Source organism: Phyllostomus hastatus, unplaced genomic scaffold, assembly GCF_019186645.2.
Source record: "Phyllostomus hastatus isolate PE091 unplaced genomic scaffold, TTU_PhHast_1.1 phas_contig_348, whole genome shotgun sequence".
NCBI lineage: Eukaryota > Metazoa > Chordata > Mammalia > Chiroptera > Phyllostomidae > Phyllostomus > Phyllostomus hastatus.
The window spans coordinates 1644821-1658557 of NW_025333860.1; positions in this window are offsets into that span (position 1 = coordinate 1644821).

The window sequence follows — 13737 nt, forward strand, 5'->3', positions numbered from 1 at the left end:
TATCAATAAAAAGGTCAATATGGAGCCAATGTCCAGTTCTTTTTTAACTTCGGTTCAATTATGGGAGTGAGGAGGGTGGGGGGCAGCCATGGGGCATGACTGCTGTATGTTTCCCAGGCCGACTTGCAGATCTGAAGACCTGGTGGCACCTTTTCAAGTTCATCTGACCCCAGCTCTTATTTTGTAGATGAGACCAGCACTCAGGTAAGTGATCTGAAGGCCCCCCGCTAGCTCATGGCAGGGCCAGCAGGAAAGCCCAGGCTGTGGCTTCCAAGCTAGGGCTCTTTCCAGTTTGTGTCTTGAAGATGGGCAGGGTGGGAAGATGAATGAAGACTGGCGTCAGGGCATGGTGTCGACACCGAGCAGCTTAGTTGTATTGGAAACATGCCAGATTTAGGTTTGAATACTGACTCTATTATCTGCTACTTATGTGGCCTGTTTCCTGAGGTCTTGGTTTCCTCATCTATCAAAGGCACGGTAACAATTCCTAAATTATGGATGGTGCAAGGACTGTATGAAATAATCTGTGCAGAGAGGTTTCTGTGGTGCCGGGTATGTAGTAAGCATTTGTCAGCCGTGGATTGCATGTTTGCGTTTCCCCAAATTCATATGTTGAAACCCTAACCCTGAGGGGAATGGTATTAGGAAGTGGGGGGGCTTGGGAGGTAATTAGGTTTAGATGAGGTCACGAGGGTAGAGCCCCCACGATGGGATTAGTATTCTTATTGGATGAGAAAACAAAACAAAGAGAATAGAACGAGAGCTTGCTCTCAGTGTCAACCCTGTGAAGACATTGTGAGGAGATGGCTGTCTGCAAGTGAGGAAGCGAGCGCTCCCTAGCCACTTCACTTGCTGGCGCCTTGGTCTGGAATGTCCAGCTTGCAGAACTGTGAGAAGTACATCTTCTGCCGTTTAAGCCACCCAGTCTATGGTGTTTTGGTTAGAGCGGCCCGAACTGACTACGAGGATCACACAGTAGCTAACATTTCTCTCTGTCCTGCCTCTAAAACTCCTGCTGTGACCGCCCCTCAGGCTCAGAGACCTTCCTAAACCTGGCCACACTTCCCAACTTCAGGCCTCTGCTTCTTGCTGCCTTTCTTTCTGAGCTGGGGGCCGACAACTCCCAGTTCACGCATACACTGCCATTCAGTATTTACAGAGCATCTACTGTGTGCCAGGCCTTGATTAGGTGTGGAGTGGATAGTAGGTTATATGGGTTAACATAGGTCTCTGCCTCTTTGGAGTCCATGGTCAGGTGAGGGAGACAGTCCAGATACAGTTCCGAATACAGTTCCAGGTGGCACGGGAAAGAGTGTGGCATAGGGGCCTGTGGCACAGGTGCCTACAGTCTCAGCTCTCCCATTACTCAGACAGGTCTGGTCTTCCCTGACTCCCTGCTCCAAGCATAATGCACAGGTTATTGGTACAGGTCAGCGAGTGAAAGGTTCAGAATGCCTATGTGGAAGACTGGTCAGAGAGGTGGCTCAGCAGCATCTCTTCATTTTTACTGAAGATGACTTTAAGCAATATTAGATTTTGCCCACATTGGCCTCTTGAGCCTTCTGATGGTGAGATGTCTCTTCTTCACCATTGGACAATTTGCAAGGTCTGAGCAGGGACTGGAGATTCTTCCTGTTTTTGAAGGAGTGAATAAAAAAGGTTTGTCTACAGCTGAGCACCTCGGGTACCAAAGACTACCAGTCACTACTTCTCTTATTTATACTCATCACCATCTTCCCTTCTCCTTGGGGGCACTGGCCAGTGGGTTTAGCCAAGTCTCTAACTGAGAAATTACAAAGTCATCAGCATGCAGACAGTCCATGACATAAGCAAACTATAGAGAGCATCCCACACTGCATCCTATTCCCATGTTAAAATGTACATAAACTATTTGGTGAGATCAGGACCCCCACTGCCACCTCGCATGCCTCGCTGAGCCAGGTTTTCTTAGTGACCGTCTGCTAAGTCCTGTGTTCGTGGGTAAAGGTGAGCATGCCTGAGAGAAAGAAGCATTGGAACAGATAAATGGCCACAGTGAAACAAAATAAAAATTCTGCCTGCTTTTTAAAGATTGTCCAAGAATCCTTGGGACGTGTATGAATTTTGACTTGTTTACTAATTCATACAATAACAGTAACTTACACACATTGAGCACTTTCTCTGGGCCAGGCACGGATCTGTTTTCCAACCCTGTCAGGTAGATACAGTTGTCTCCATGCAGAGACAAAGAAAATGAGGCACAGTGAACTGACTTGCTCAAGGTCCTGTGCGGCTGCTAAGTGAGAGGCTCCTGTGCTCACTGTCTTAACCACTGTGCCCACTGCCTCTCATGCCAGTGCATTAACTGTGTTCCTGGAGCTACCTTCCCTCCACAGTCTATGGCCTTCCCATCTTTTATTAATATGTTATATAGTCTCAGCTAAGATCTCTCCATTTCAGTTTGGCCCCGATTAATGTGATGTGTAGACTAAAACAGGTTCTGGTTGACCTCAGTTGGGTCCGAGAATGATTCCTTCGGCCCTGGTAAATTTTGACTCAAATGTCATACCCTCCTTTTCCAATAAGTGCCATTTTCCCTCAGCTAATAAAGGGTGTTATTCCACAAGTTTTCCCATTCTTGTAGATGGTAAAAAAAAATGAAGCAGGGAGATTGCAGCAGCTGGATTGTAAGAGACCTTAGAAATCCATGTTAAGAAATAATGGATTTCACTCTGAGACCCACTCCCCTCCTGGGGATTCCCCTGAGAAGCTCTTAGCAGTGAAGTTCATTCAGATAGATCACTACAGCAATTCCAGTGCAGAGAATGGACTAAGGGAGGCCAAGAGGCCAGTGAGGAAGCTTTTGTAGAACTCTGAGAGGTGGGTGGTTTGAGCCAGGGTGGATGGAAGACAATGGATAGAGTCCATGGATGTGAGTGATTGGATACGAGGGTTATGGGAGAGGGAAGAATTGAAGAGAAGAGCTGGTGTTCATTGGGGGAACAGGGAAGTTTCATTTGGAGACACAGGGAACAAGGGAGGGAGAACAGATTTAGGGAGGAAAGACTAATTTCAGTAGGTTGACTTCAAGCTGGGACATACAATGTATAAGTCTGAGATTTAGGAGGGAGATTCTGGACAGAGATAAAAAGTGCAGATGTTGCGAGCACATGGAGGGAAATTTCTGCTTTTGAGAGTGCATCAGATAGAAGGAATCCTAGGGCAGAACCTTGAAGAAAACCAACAGTTAAGAGATGGGCAGAGGTAGAGGAGCCTGGAGAAAAATGGGGCTTGGACAGAGAGGTGGAGGGAGAGCCCAGAGAGTACACAGTCAGGGAAGTCAGGTCAGATATTGCTTCTAGAAGGAGGATGTGGCCAACAGGGTCAGGTGTTAAGGAGAGCCTGAGTAACAGAAGGACTAGGAAGTGTCTGTTGACTTCAGTAACATGGAAGTAGTGGCCAGCTGAGCACAATTTAGGTGGAGTTGTGGAGGCCAGAGCTGACTTAAGAGGTGAGTGACAGGTGAGCACAGATATTTGGCTCTAAAAGGGAGGAGAACGATGCCATTTAGCTGTGGGGACATATAGAGCCCAGAATAACTGTATATCTACAACCATTTCCACACCCATTTTTTCTCTTTCAGGTTTAGGAGACTTGAGTTTATTTAACTGCTGAAGAGAAGGAGTAGGTAGAAAGGGACAAGTTGGACATATCAGAGAGATAAGAGAAAAGAAGAGGGTGTGTTTGGAAGAAATGGGATCCATGGCTGGAGGATGAGGATAGCTGCATTGGCAAGAGGAAAGACACATCCACTGAGCCAGGTAGGAAGAAACCCAGATGAGGAGGACAGTGAGTTTCTACATATGGTGATGGAAAGGGTTCCTGCCTGGTGTTTCTGCTTTTTCAGTGAAGTAAGATGTGAAGCCATCTATTGCTGACAAGTGGGGGCAAAGTTGGTGGGGTAGAGGTTTAAGGAGAAAATGGAAGGCTTCACTTGGATTTTGTGGAGGGTGAGGAAAGAGTCTGGCAAAGGAAACCACAGAAGAATTGCCTGGAGCAGGGGTCCCCAACTCCAGGGTCACAGACTGGTACCAGTGTGTGGCCTGTTAGGAACCAGGCTGAACAGAAGGAGGCGAGTGGCAGACAAGCGAGTGAAGCTTCATCTGTATTTACAGCTGCTCCCCATCGCCTGCATTAGTGCCTGAGCTCTTCCTTCTGTCAGATCAGCAGCGGCATTAGATTCTCATAAGAGTGGGGACCTTAAAGGGATCTAGGTTGCATGCTCCTTATGAGAATCTAATGCCTGATGATCTGAGGTGGAGCTGAGGCGGTGATGCTAGTGCTGGGGAGCAGCTGCAAATACAGATTATCATTAGCAGAGAGGTTTGACTGCACAGGGACCAAAATAAATCAATTTCTTGCAGACCCATACCAAAACCCTATCAGTGAGTGGCAGGTGACAATTAAGCTGCATCTGGTGGCAGGCTTTACAATGGCAAGTGAGTTGATGTACTTCAGTTGTACAGCTGCACCTGGTGGCAGTCTTTAAGTCAGAATCTGACACTTATTTTAGTCTACATATGGCCTGCCCATTATTTTATTTACCACTTCTGTCCATGCCTCTTTCCTGCACTGCTTACTAGTCTCAGTCACTGTTTTGGTAAGGCCACAAACTACCCTAGCCAAAAGGAGTAAAAAACAAACATCTCTGGAGAGCTTCTTTGAAAAGGGGGAAAGACCCAATGATGAGACAGCAGAAGACTCTGAGACTGCCAACAAAAAGAAAGCTGCATTTTAAAAGAAAATACCAAGAGTCCTGCTTAAAGGGACCTACTTACTGTGTGTTTATTACAACAGATGATTCACATTCTTCAAGCCTGCTTTGTGTATGTGGTGACTGGATATCCAATATAGCCATGAAACCTTCAAAACTGCTTTACTACATGGACACCGAACACCCTGCATTAAGAACAAGCCTTTGAAGTTTTTCAAAAGTAAAAAATGTGAACACAAAGAACATATGCAATTATTGAAGGTCACCACTTCATCAAATGTGTCTGCATTGAGAGCATCATTCTTAGTAGCTAACCGTATATTGCTAAAGCTAAAAAATCTTTTACTACTGGTGAACAGTTGATCCTGCCTGCTGCTAAGGACATTTGACATGAACTTTTAGGAGAGGCTGCAGTTCAAAAGGTGGTACATGGTTCCAGCCAAGATAGAGGCACGTGTAGATATGCTTTGCTTCCTCACACAACTAAAAGAAGGACAACAACCAATTTAAAAACAAAATCAACTAAAGAACTGCAAGAAAATTGAACTGTATGGAAATATGACAACTAAGGAGTTAAAGGAGAAACATTCACCCAGACTGGTAGGAGGGGCAGAGACAGGCAGCTGGGGTGGAGAGGATGCAAGGCAAGGCAGTGGTGGGCAAGGTGGTGGCTAACAGACTGAGCACTCCCACACTAGCATGTGGATAAACCAGGAGGAACAACTGGGGAGCAAGACAGGCCACACAACCCATTCCAGCATGGGTAATTAAAGCCTCAAAGCCTCTGGATTTGTGGGGGTTGTGGCAGTGGGAGAAACTCCAAGTCTCATAAAAGAGATCGTTAGAGGGACCCATGGAGTTCTAGAAGGTGCACAAACTTAACCACCTGGGAATCAGAAGGGCCCAATTCACTTGTGGGTAATGGGGGAAGTGACTGAAAGTGGGACAAGAGTCGAGCAAGAGGTCTTGTTCTCTCCTGATCCCTCCCCAACATATAGCACCACAAGGCAGCTAAGTGGGTTGCCCCGCCCTGGTAAATACCTAAGGCTCTGCACCTTACAATGTAACAGGTATGCTGAGGCAAAGAAATATGGCCCAGATGAAAGAACAGATTAAAACTCCAGAAAAAGAACTAAGTGATGAAGAGATAGCCAACTTATCAGATGCAGAGTTCAAAACACTGGTAATCAGGATGCTCACTGAAATGACTGAGTGTGGATGCAAAATAAAGGAAGAAGTGAAGGCTATGAGAAGTGAAATAAAGAAAAATATACAGGGAACCAATAGTGAAGGGGAGGAAATCCAGACTCCAATCAATGATTCAGAATAGAAGGAAGAAATAAAAAAGAATTAAGAAAAAAAAAGGGGGTGGAGAGGCTTAGGAACCTCTGGGACAACTTTAAATGTTCCAGCATCTGAATCATAGGGGTCCCAGAAGGAGAAAAGGAAGAGCAATAAATTGAACACTTATTTGAAAAAATAATGAAGGAAAAATCTCCCAATCTGGCAAAGGAAATAGACATGCAAGTCCGGGAAGCACAGAGAGTCCCAAAGAAGTTGGACCCAAGGAAGAACACGCCAAGGCACATCATAATTACATTACCCAAGATTAAAGATAAGGAAGGAATCCTTTCTTTTATTAAAAATATTTTATTTATTTATTTTTAATAAATAAATAGAGAGAAGGGAAAGGAGAGAGACAGAGAGGCAGAGTAACACCAATGTGTAGTGGCCTCTCACATGCCCCCTACTGGGGACCTGGTTTGCAGTCCAGGCATGTGCCCTGACTGGGAATCAAACTGGTGACCCTTTGGTTCAAAGGCCAGCACTCAATCCACTGAGTCACACCAGCCAGGGTAAGATAAGGAGAGAATCTTAAAAGCAGCTAGAGAAAAGAGACAGTTACCTACAAAGGAGTTCCCATGAGACTCAGCTGATTTCTCAAAAGAAACCTTACAGGCAAGAAGGGGCTGGAAAAAAGTATTCCAAGTCATAAAACGCAAGGACCTACATCTGAGATTACTTTATCCAGGAAAGCTAATATTTAGAATGGAAGGCAGATAAAGTGCTTCCCAGGTAAGGTAAAGTGAAATGAGTTCATCATCACCAAGTCCTCATTGTATGAAATGCTAAAGGGACTTATCTAAGAAAAAGAAGATAAAAAATAAACAGTAAAGTGACAACAAACTCACAGCTATCAACAACTTAACCTAAAAAACAAAAACAAAAGCACTAAGCAAACAACTAGGATAGGAATAGAATCACGGAAACAAAGACCAAATGGAGGATTACCAGCGGGGAGGTGGAGGGGTTAGAATGGGAGAAGAGGTACAGGGAATAATAATCATAATTGGTAGGTACCAAATAGACAGTGGTAGGTTAAGAATAGTGTAGGAAATGGAGAATCAAAGAACTTATGTATACGACCCATGGACATGAACTAAGAGGGGGGTAATGCTGGAGGGAAGGGCGGTGCAGGGTGGAGAGGCACAAAGGGTAGAGAAAAAGGGGACAATTATAATAGCATAATCAATAAAATATACTTAAAAAAACAAACAACCCCCCCCCCCCAAAGGTGGTATGTGTTCCTCTTTTGGCTAGCACCATAAATAGACGAACTGAGGAAATAGCAGAGGATATTGAGGCACAATTGTTAGAGAGAATTAATGAGTCACCCTGGTGTGCAATCCAGATTCATGAGTGTACTGATGTTGACAACAAGGCAACAATGCTTATTTTTGTGTGATATATTTTTCGGAGGATGTGCATGAGGATATGTTTTTGTGACTTTTTGTTGCCAACAGACACCACAGGTGCAGAACTATTCAAGTCTTTGAATGCTTACATATCAGGAAAACTGAATAGGTCATTTTGTGTCAGTATGTGCATGGATGGAGTGGCTGCCATGGCTGGATGGCTTTCTAGTTTCACTCCTTGGGTCAAAGAGGTCACTTCTGAATGTGAGTCTACCCACTGTGTCTGTCATCCATTGAGAAATTCTGGCTAGCTGAAAAATGTCACCTGAACTAAATAGTGTTTTGCAGGATGTAATTAAAATTATCAACCACATTAAAGTACACACCCTTAACTCACATCTGTTCACACAGCTCTGTGACGATATGGATGCAGTGCACACCCATCTTCTCTTATAGACAGAAGTGTGATGGCTTTCTAAAGGTAGATCACTGGCCAGAGTTTTTGAGTTACGAGAATTGCTCCAAAGATTTCTTTTAGAAAAACAGGAACTTCTGGCCAAGATGGAGGCATAGATAGAACACACTGTGCCTCCTTGCACAACCAAAAGAAGGACAACAACAATTTAAAAACAAAAAACAACCAGAACTGACAGAAAATTGAACTGTATGGAAGTCCGACAACCAAGGAGTCAAAGAAGAAACATTCATCCAGACCGGTAGTGGGGCAGAGACGGGCAGCTGGGCAGAGAGGACTCTTGGCAAGGCAGTGGCTGGAGGACCAGGGTGGGCAAGGTGGTGGCTGGCGGGCAAGACAGGGGCTGGTGGACTAGGTGGTCCCACATTTGCTTGCAGATCATCTGGGAGGAATAACTGGGGAGCGAGACAGACTGAACAACCCAGGGTTCCAGCGCAGGGAAATAAAGCCTCAAACTTCTGATTGAAAACACCTGTGGGGGTTGAGGCGGCAGAGGGAGAAACTACCAGTCTCACAGGAGATTTAGTTTATTGGAGAGACCCACAGGGTCCTAGAATGTATACAAACCCACCCACCAGAATCAGCACCAGAAGGGCCCAATTTAATTGTGGGTAGTGACTGAAAACCCGTAGAGAGCAGAGCAAGCAGCATTGTTCCCTCTCAGACCCCTCCCCCACATACAGCGTCACAATGCAGTGACGTGAGTTGCCCTGCCCTGGTGAACACCTAAGGCTCCGCCCCTTACTATGTAACAGGGTCAGAGATTAAAAAAAAAAAAAAAAAGGCCCAAATGAAAGAACAGATCAAAGCTCCAGAAAAAACACGACTAAGTGACAAAGAAATAACCAACCTATCAGATGCACAGTTCAAAACACTGGTAATTAGGATGCTCACAGGATTGGTTGAATATGGTCACAAATTAGATGAAAAAATGAAGGCTATGCTAAGTAAAATAAAGGAAAATATACAGGGAACCAACAGTGATGGGAAGGAAACCGGGACTCAAATCAATAGTTTGGACCAGGAGGAAGAAAGAAACAATTCAACCAGAACAGAATGAAGAAACAAGAATTCAAAAAAAATGAGGAGAGGCTTAGGAACCTCCAGGACATCTTTAAATGTTCTAACATCTGGATCATAAGGGTACCAGGAGGAGAAGAGGAAGAGCAACAAATGGAAAACTTATTTGAACAAGTAATGAAGAAGCACTTCCCCAATCTGGCAAAGGAAATAGACTTCCAGGAAGTCCAGGAAGCTCAGAGAGCCCCAAAGAAGTTGGATCCAAGAGGAACACACCAAGGCACATCATAATTACGTTACCCAAGATTAAACAGAAGGAGAGAATCCTAGAAGCAGCAAGAGAAAAAGAGACAGTTACCTACAAAGGAGTTCCCATGAGACTCAGCTGATTTCTCAAAAGAGACCTTACAGGCAAGAAGGGGCTGGAAAGAAGTATTCCAAGTCATGAAAGGCAAGGACCAACATCCAAGATTACTCTATCCAGCAAAGCTTTCATTTTAGAATGGAAGGGCAGATAAAGTGCTTCCTAGATAAGATCAAGTTAAAGGAGTTCATCATTGCCAAGCCCTTATTATATGAAATGTTAAAGGGACTTATCTAAGAAAAAGAAGATAAAAAATATGAATAGTGAAATGATAGCAAACTCATGGTTATTGACTCCCAACCACACCTAAAACAAAAACAAAAACAAAAACAAACTAAGCAAACAACTAGAACAGGAACAGAACCACAGAAATGGAGATCACATGGAGGGTTATCAGTGGGGGAGTGGGAGGGGGAGAGAGGGGGCAAAGGTACAGAGAATAAGTAGCATAGATGGTAGGCAGAAGATAGACAGGGGGAGGTTAAGAGTAGTATAGGAAATGTAGAAGCCAAAGAACTTACATGTATGACTCATGGACATGAACTAAAACGGGGGAAATGTGGGTGGGAGGGGGTGTTCAGGGTGAAGGGGAATAAAGGGGGGGAATGGGACACCTGTAATAGAATAATCAATAAAATATATTAAAAAAAGAAAAATGGTCACCACTAGCAGTGTATTTCAGTGACACGGAATAGCTTGCAAAACTTGCTTACTTGTGTGATGTATTCATCCTGTTCAATGAACTTAATCTGTCACTTCAGGGGAGAATGACAACTGTGTTCAAGTTGGCAGATACAGTGGCTGCATTCAAAGCCAAACTGAAATTACAGGGGTGATGAGTGAACATTGGGATTTTTGACACATTTCAAACATTAGCAGAGATTTTGAAAGAGTCTGACCCAGGGTTTTCTTTCTTCCAGCTGGTGCATGATCACCTGTCTAAGCTTTCAAAAGGGTTTGAGCATTACTGCCCAATCTCAAAAGACCCCCGAACTGGGAAGGAATGGATCCGAGACCCATTTGTGAATAAGCCAGGTGATTCAACTTTGTCCATGCTAGAAGAGGATCAACTGCTTGAAATCACAAATGACAGTGACCTTACAAGTATGTTTGAGACAACTTCAAATCTCCATACATTCTGGATTAAAGTCAAGGTGGAATATCCTGAGACTGCCACAAAAGCACTGAAAAGCCTGCTTCCATTTCCAACATCTTATCTTTATGAGGCAGGGTTTTCTGCAGTGACAGTTACCAAAACGAGATTACAGAGTAGACTGGACGTAAGCAACACACTTCGGGTGTCACTGTCTCCTGTCACCCCCGGATGGGACCGTCTAGTTGTGGCCAAACAAGCCCAGGGCTCCCACTGATTCTGCATTATGATGAGTTGTATAATTATTTCACTATATATTACAATGTAATAATAATAGAAATGAAGTACACAATAAATGTAATGTGCTTGAATCATCCCAAAACCACCCCCCAACCCCGGTCTGTGGAAACATTGTCTTCCATGAAACCAAGCCCTTTTGGTGCCAAAAAGGTTGGGGACCACTGGCCCGGAGGATTGAGGACAGTGTGGCTACAGACCATGGATTTAGGTCTACAGAGAATCTTCCAGTGTGGGACTTTTCTCTGTAATGATCAGCTGCCAGGGCTTGTCTGTAGGGAGAGCAGGGCAATTGGATTCTATTTTTAGGATCCTTAAAGTCTGAGGAGCTTCTTGTACCTGAAGCAAAATGTTCACCACCATCTGTCCTTTATTTATTGTTTAATGTATTTACTTATAAATTCATTTTAGCAAAATTGTCTCAACATTTAAACATGATTTATATAACCAACAAATCAAAGTCAACATGTTTTATAAATCAAATTATTTAAACATTAACTGCAAACTTAAATCCTCTTCCACAATTTGACAGAATCACCAGTATAATAGGTTGGCTTCTCTAAAAGCATTGAACATTTGGTAAAGAACATATATCCTACAAGGATTGTGAAATTTATCACACCAACATTTAAACTCATTATAAAAGTCGGTTTGTAGACCCAAGAGACAGACACTATATCATTTGAGACCAAGTTTTGAATTTGGATATCCAAAAGAATATTATTTCAGCACAGATCAAGTTTTGGATTATCATTAAATACATTCTTATTCCAAATGTATAAAGGAAACTGCAAAACTGTCTTTCTCTGGAGCATTTGAGATCTTGCTTTCCAGCTTTTCATTAGTTTGGCTCAAATAAACTCATATGAAAATAATAAAAAAAAAGGATGAATTCTGGGTTGGGACCTAGGAACTGGCTTACCTTTAAAACCCAAGTGTATTTTGTATTTCATGGGACTCTTTCAAGCTTACACCTTTTCCATGCATTCAGTGTATTGTAACAATGCCTTTTCTTTAAATGATGTCATCTTTGAGTTTATTGACCATGATATGCAGCTGCCCATGCCACATCCCTGGGATCACTGAATATGTTATATTTCATGGCAAAAGAAACTTTTGAATATATAATTCAGGTCATGGGACTTAAAATAGCTTACTGTACCCTGGGTTATCTGGGAAGGGCCGATCTAATCACAGGAGTCCTTAAAATCAGAGAACTTTCTCTACTGAAGTCAGGCAGGTGGCAGAAGGGTAGGTCAGGGAGATTCAAACTGTGAGAAGGACTTGGCTTGATGTGGCTGGCTCAGAGATGGAGGGGGCCCGGGCCTCAGTCCTACAGCCGTGCTGGGGAGAAATTATCCTGTACCGTAAGGTTCTTCTCGCTGTATTAATAATGAAATTAACATGACACAGATTAGCAGGAGAAAATCAAATTGAAGTTTATTAATGTGTATACCTTCTGTATACATGGGAGAGCCCCAGGAACACTGAGTTAACTCACCAACAGAGTAGATGCCATTGCCTTGTCATACCACCGTCAGCAATGTTGGCCAGGGAGAGTCAGTTAGGGGAGGTTACCAGGAAAAGCACAGTAAACGAAAGTAAGGTTGTCATGCAGAGTTCAGTCCAGGGCCTTCTCCACTGGTAGTGAAAGCAAGCCTGGTATAGTGAGATAAACACCCTTAAAGATGGAGACTTCCCTTGTAAATGTAAATGTCCTTTACAGAGAGCACCTTACTCTTGGCATCCAGAGCTTCTCCCAAGTTGTCTGGCTCTTCAAATTGGTCAGCCTAAAATAATCAATATTCTAAACATGCATATGTTGGGATTGCAAACTGCTCCCCTTCAACCATCAAAGCTGAGTTCTGAATGAGCGTGGAAGTAGACTCTCACACTTCAGTACGAAGGGCTGTCCTGCCCACACCTTGTGTTTGGTGTTGGGAACTCTGAGTGGAGAATCCTGTCATGCCCTGCTGGATTTCTGACCCGCAGAAACTGTGAGACAAATGGGTGTTGTGTTAAACTACTATTCCAGCCAATGAGATGCAGTCAGAAATGTGAGGTGCACTTTCAGAAAGTGTCCTTAAAGAAAAGAGGTGTGGCTTTTTTTTTTCACTCCTTCCTGGGGCTGTAAGGCTCATCATGTAAAGGCTGAACTCAAGGAGCCATCCTGTCAGGAGGTGATGTGCTACAGATGGTAAACACAGGGAAGAGAAACTGGGCTGCGATGCTCATAAAACTACTGCAATATTATGACTTATAAGAAGATGTACTTGGCCATTCAGATGGCCAAAATATATTTCTCAGATATATTTGGTCTTCCTCCACAATTTTTGGCTCATAGCTCCTGAAACCTGTAGAATTTCCTAAGTGTTGAGACCGAAAAAGGCGTCTTCTGTTATTTAATGAAATGACTTTGGAAAGCACTTATGGGGGCTGGTTGCTGATGGAGTCAACTAAAGGATGGCTGGAACTTTCAGTCACATCATGCACTCATTCTACCCTTGGGGAGGGGAGCGGGACTAAAGTTGAATCAATTGTCAGTGACCCAATTAAACATGCCTCTGTAATGAAGCTTTCAAAAATCCCCAAAGGACAGGGTTCAGAGGGCTTCCGGGTTGGTGAGCACATGATCTGGGGGAGTGGCACCTGGAGAGGGCTTGGAATCTCCGTGCCCTTTCCCTGTGCCTTGCCCTGTGCATCTCTTCCATCTGGCTGTTCCTGAGTCTTTTGATAATAAACTGGTGATGCAGCAAGTAAGTAACATGCTTCTCTGAGTTCTAGGAGCCTCTCTAGCAAAGTAATTGAACCCAAGGAGGGGGTAGCTGGTGACCAGGGAAAAATTCTGAGACAGTCTAAATTAAAGCTACAGTGCCAGAGAGTGAAAGAGACAGTGCAATTCCTGTTAGTTGCTGTGTGACAAAAGACTGGTCACATTCTTGTACATCTGTTGGAATTTAGGATTAATTTCCAGGTAGCTATTTCTGTGATTATCCAAGAGAGAATAGCAGGGTACCATCAAACCCCAGGAGACTTTGC